General features: G+C 36.0%; 1 pseudogene; it reads left to right on the top strand.

Annotated features, from left to right (window-relative positions):
- The first annotated feature begins 4,883 nt into the window (after positions 1-4,883).
- Positions 4,884-4,985, top strand: LOC129493987 (U6atac minor spliceosomal RNA; annotated as a pseudogene).
- Positions 4,986-5,843: the final 858 nt, after the last annotated feature.

Below are 5,843 nucleotides of genomic sequence, written 5' to 3'. Positions count from 1 at the left end.
TTGTAAATAATGTTGCAGTGAACACTGGACTGCATGTATCTCTGAGATTGTGGTTTTTAACTTCTTTGGATATACCCAGAAGTGGAATTGCTGGGTCATATGGTAGTTGTCTTTTAACTTTTTTAGGAACCATTCTATTTTCCGTTGTGGCTGCACAGTTTGCCTTCCCACCAACAGTGTACAAGGGTTCTCTTCTTCCACTATTCATCAGAATTTGCTAGATCTTATCTTTTTATAATAGACATCCTGACAAGTGCAAGGTGATATCTCATTGTGGTTTTGACTTGCATTTCCCTGAAGATTACTGATGTTGAGCATCTTTTCATGTACTTGTTGGCTATTTATATGTTTTTGGAAAATGTCTATTCAGGTTTTTTGCCCATTTTTAATTGGGTTATTTGGGTTTTTCCTGTAGAGCTGCATGAGTCCTAGTACATTTTTTATTAACCCATTATGTGATATATGCTTTGCAAATATTTTCTCCCATTCCATACATTGCCTTTTCATTTTGCTCATAGTTTTTAGGAAGTTTTGTTTGTTTTTGTTTTGTTTTTGCTGTACCAAGAGTCTTTGAAAAATATTGCTTTGATTGGGAGAGGAGTTTCATATTCATGATGATATTTCAGAATAATGGTACATTGAACAGTTTGCACCTGAGTGATGATTATCAGAAATATCTCACAAGTGTGTACCATATTTAATATTATGTACAGTGCTTAATACAAAGATGATACTATTGAGGGATTAAAAAACACATTAAATTTTTTTTAAATTGTTATAAACAAACTCAGAATAGAAGAATATAGGTTAAACATTATAAAAATGGCATATGAAAACAACTAATAACTGAGTAAATAAGTATTTGTTTCTTATGCACTTTAGTGGACAGGCCAAGTACCAAGTGATTCATGCAAAAACTCCTCCTTCAATAAAATGTATTAACTAGTGGTGTATCTATGTCACAGGGTCTAAAGCAGAATAGGAGGCAACCTATGCCAGCTTCTCAGTATCGTTTACAAAAAATGCATGTAGTGTTGCCTTTCAGCTAGCTGGTTGCTGTCAGATTCTTTTGGTTTCTGTTGTTCAGATGGGTCAGGCAGCCTGGTTTGGGTCATATGACAAGAAAAATTTAAAAGACCTCTTATTCACATAATTATGTGGCTTCACTGAGACCAGGGTGTTTCAAAGATTATTTGTCATCAAAATCTGAACCCAGTACATCCTATATGATAGAAAGGATCCTGTGGGTTGCCTGCACTCTTTCATGATTGTGTTCTGTTTTACCCTCACTACATCTTTACATGAGCATACCCTGTGGGATTTCATAAGTCCTTTAACTTACCTGGCACATGTAATTCCAAGTAGTAATACCATTGTGCTCATTTTACAAATTTAAAATATAGAGAATTCTCCACTTTATGGTCAGGAATAACAAGAGTGCCCACTACCACCACTGCAATTGAATATTGTTCTGATCGTTATGATAAGTGCCATTAAAAATAAATAGAAATGCAAGCTGTAAATATTACAATTCCTTCAGAAACCATGATGTATATACCAAGAAAATTTAACAGGATCAACTGAGAAAACTCAAATTTGAGAGAGCTTAATAAAGTAGCCTGCGTTTGAGGTCTCTACGATCATGCTCATGCCCTTCACTGGAAGGACTCATGGGACTCAGGAAACCAGTTATGGGACACATGGGTGGCTCAGTGGTTGAGTGTCTGCCTTTAGCTCAGGTCATGATACCAGGGTCCTGGGAACGAATTCCACATCAGGGTACCCACAAGGGTCCTGCCCCTCCCTCTGCCTATGTCTCTGCCTCTCTCTCTCTTTGTGTCTCTCATCAATAAATAAATAAAATCTTAAAAAAAAATAAAGCAGTTACACTCATGCTTCTTGTTACAAAGAAAGAGATTAAAAATCAGAAAGGGAAAAAGGCACATGGGACAAACTCCAGGGGAAACCAGGCACAAATCTCCAAGTGTTGTCTCCCAGTGGAGTCACATGGACATGCTTAATTTTCACAGCAAGAATGTAGAACAGTATGTGCAAAGTATTGCCAATCAGAATTTCACCCAAGTTTTGGTGTCCAGGATTTTAATTGGGAGGTCAGGCACATTGGCAGGCAGCAACTATGTGGTTTCATTAGCAATGCTTATGAATTAACTAATTCTTAGAAGTCCATCAGCTTTTTATAGTAGGTTTGGAATCTTAGAAAACTAGCATAAGTATTTGAGGAGTTCTTCAATTATAGAAAGGAATTATTTTTGATACATTAACAAGTACTTTTTCAAGACATACTAACAATGTCATCCATCATTCTAGGCTGAGACTATTGTGTAAACAATACAGACAAGTCCACCAGTCTCTTGGAACATGTATTATGTCTATTGGTGAATAGAGGATCAATATTAATGTGAATTGAAATACATTTGTAGTTTTTATATATCACCACGTTAATTTTTCTGCCTGAAAACCTGCAACTCCATAGCAATTTCAACAAATCAAATATGTAGTTAATGAGCATAGGTACATACAAGGCATTCTCCCAGGTGCTGTGAATATATGTTTAGTTTATAACTGAGTTAGATAAAAAAAATTAATACATGAAAAAATACATTATTTCAGCTATCACAAGATAAGCTATGAAGATAAATACATTATTTATCAAAATCCACCTTTTATTCTGTGCTTGGAACCCAATGACCAGTATTGCTGGATACTTCAAACAATGCTATATATTAGGTTTGATGAACCTTGTTATACATATATGAAACTTGAGACTAGGAGAACTGAAGTATTCTGAGAGACATAAAAATAATACATACCATGGCTTGGAATAACTATTCTATAAAACCCAGGTCCTTTATATCAGTGCTTGTCAAAATATTTCAGTGAAGGAACATAGATCCATTGAAGGCCAATACTTTTTTTTATTATTTTATTTTCTTAATTTTTTTAATAGAGTTCAATTTGCCAACATATAACACCCAGTGCTCATCCTGTCAAGTGCGCCCCTCAGTGCTCATCACCGACTCACCCCAAACCCCGCCCGCCCACCTCCCCTTACACTACCCCTTGTTCTTTTCCCAGAGTTAGGTGTCTCTCATGTTTTGTCACCCTCACTGATATTTTCTCTCCTTTCCCTTTATTCCCTTTCACTAATTCTTATATTCCCCAAATGAATGAGACCATATAGTGTTTGTCCTTCTCTGATTGACTTATTTCACTCAGCATAATACCCTCCAGGTCCATCCATGTTGAAGCAAATGGTGGGTATTTGTCATTTCTAATGGCTGAGTAATATTCCATTGTCTACATAGACCACATCTTCTTTATCCATTCATCTTTCGATGGACACCGAGGCTCCTTCCACAGTTTGGCTATTGTGGACATTGCTCCAAAAATATCGGGGTCCAGGTGTTCTGACGTTTCACTGCATTTGTATCTTTGGGGTAAATCCCCAGCAGTGCAATTGCTAGGTCATAGGGCAGGTCTATTTTTAACTCTTTGAGGAACCTCCACACAGTTTTCCAGAGTGGCTGCACCAGTTCACATTCCCACCAACAGTGCAAGAGAGTTCCCCTTTCTCCACAGCCTCTCCGACATTTGTTATTTCCTGTCTTGTTAATTTTCCCCATTCTCACTGGTGTGAGGTGGTATCTCATTGTGGTTTTGATTTGTATTTCCCTGATGGCCAGTGATGTGGAGCACTTTCTCGTGTGCTTGTTGGCCATGTCTATGTCTTCCTCTGTGAAATTTCTGTTCATGTCTTTTGCCCATTTCATGATTGGATTGTTTGTTTCTTTGCTGTTGAGTTTAATAAGTTCTTTATAGATCTTGGATACTAGCCCTTCATCTGATAAGTCATTTGCCAATATCTTCTCTCATTCTGTAGGTTGTCTTTTAGTTTGTTGACTGTTTCTTTGGCTATGCAGAAGCTTCTTATCTTGATGAAGTCCCAATCATTCATTTTTGCCTTTGTTTCTCTTGCCTTCATAGATGTATCTTGCAAGAAGTTGCTGTGGCCAAGTTCAAAAAGGGTGTTGCCTGTGTTCTCTTCTAGAATTTTGATGGAATCTTGTCTCACATTTAGATCTTTCATCCATTTTGAGTTTATCTTTGTGTCTGGTGTAAGAGAATGGTCTAGTTTCATTCTTCTGCATGTGGCTGTCCAATTTTCCCAGCACCATTTATTGAAGAGACTGTCTTTTTCCCAGTGGATAGTCTTTCCTGCTTTGTTGAATATTAGTTGACCATAGAGTTGAGGGTACACTTCTGGATTTTCTATTTTGTTCCATTGATCTATGTGTCTGTTTTTGTGCCAGTACCACACTGTCTTGATGACCACAGCTTTGTAGTACAACCTGAAATCTGGCATTGTGATGCCCCAAGCTATGGTTTTCTTTTTTAATATTCCCCTGGCTATTCGGGGTCTTTTCTGATTCCACACAAATCTTAAGATGATTTGTTCCAACTCTCTGAAGAAAGTCCATGGTATTTTGATAGGGATTGCATTAAATGTGTAAATTGCCCTGGGTAACATTGACATTTTCACAATATTAATTCTGCCAATCCATGAGCATGGAGTATTTTTCCATCTCTTTGTGTCTTCCTCAATTTCTTTCAGAAGTTTTCTGTAGTTTTTAGGGTATAGATCCTTTACCTCTTCAGTCAGGTTTCTTCCTAGGTATCTTACACTTCTCGGTGCAATTGTAAATGGGATTGACTCCTTAATTTCTCTGCTTCAGTCCCATTGGTGTATAGAAATGGAGGGCCAATACTTTTATAAACTACAATGAAATTAAACTAATAGAAATATAAAAATTTCTAAATTATGTAAAAATATAAGCCAAATTTAGTCTACTTAAAACACGTAAGAGTTGTATGAAAGGAGAAAAGGTCAACTCTATCTCTGGCCTGACAACACCCATATAGGGAAGGCATTGCCACCTATTTTGTGTCATCTAACCATTCTTTGTGATGCCTGGCTAGCTCAGTAGGAGAAGCATAGGACTCTTGATCTCAGAGTCATGGGTTTGTGCCTCACGTTAGGGGTAGATATTACTTCAAAAAATTAAATTAATTAAAAATATTTCTGTCAAATTAGCAAACAAATTTACAAAATCTATCTCAATTGCTGTACTTTTCTCATCAAAAATTGGTAACAAATGGTTGACAGTACTGCCCTGGTCTTCAAGCCATACTTAGTAAAACTGCTTTCCATTCTGCCATGTTCTGAACATATCCAGAGTGCTCTAGTGGAATTTCTGATATTTTGTATACAGGAAAAACTTTTTATGTATTATGAAATAAGATCTGAAGGCACAAATGTTCATGGTTGGGTAGCAGTCTTAAATAAACATGTCTAATTAAAACAAAAGCTGAATTTGTTTGTTTGTTGAGATGTCTATGGGAGATAGGTCAAACAGACTGATTATGAAAATGCTTTTGTTTAGGAATATGAGTTTGATCGTATAGTAAATAAGGAACAATTTTATGCATTTAACTTTCAAGAGATTCCCTTTTAAAGTGAATTCAAAATGCCATAGTGCTTTACATTGGCCCATATATATGTTGAAGTGAAGAATATTGCATAGGCCTACAAGAAATTGTTTGTATGTATTATATTTATTGGTACTTATCTAGAAAAAAGATGTAAAACACTTTTTAGAAAGCAAATATGCTAGTGGTATACTTAGAACTTAGCTAATCATTTTAGTTGTTTTATTTATAACCAATTCTAAAGACTGTATATTATTTAAAGAGATGCATGAGTATTGAGATAATTAAGCATGAAATTTGGAAATATGGTGACTTAATTATGGACATTTCATTTT

This window comes from Nyctereutes procyonoides, unplaced genomic scaffold (assembly GCF_905146905.1).
Source record: "Nyctereutes procyonoides isolate TBG_1078 unplaced genomic scaffold, NYPRO_anot_genome, whole genome shotgun sequence".
NCBI classification, from domain to species: Eukaryota; Metazoa; Chordata; class Mammalia; order Carnivora; family Canidae; genus Nyctereutes; species Nyctereutes procyonoides.
Note: the sequence above shows the minus strand (reverse complement) of the source record. Positions and strands in the feature narration are given on the sequence as shown.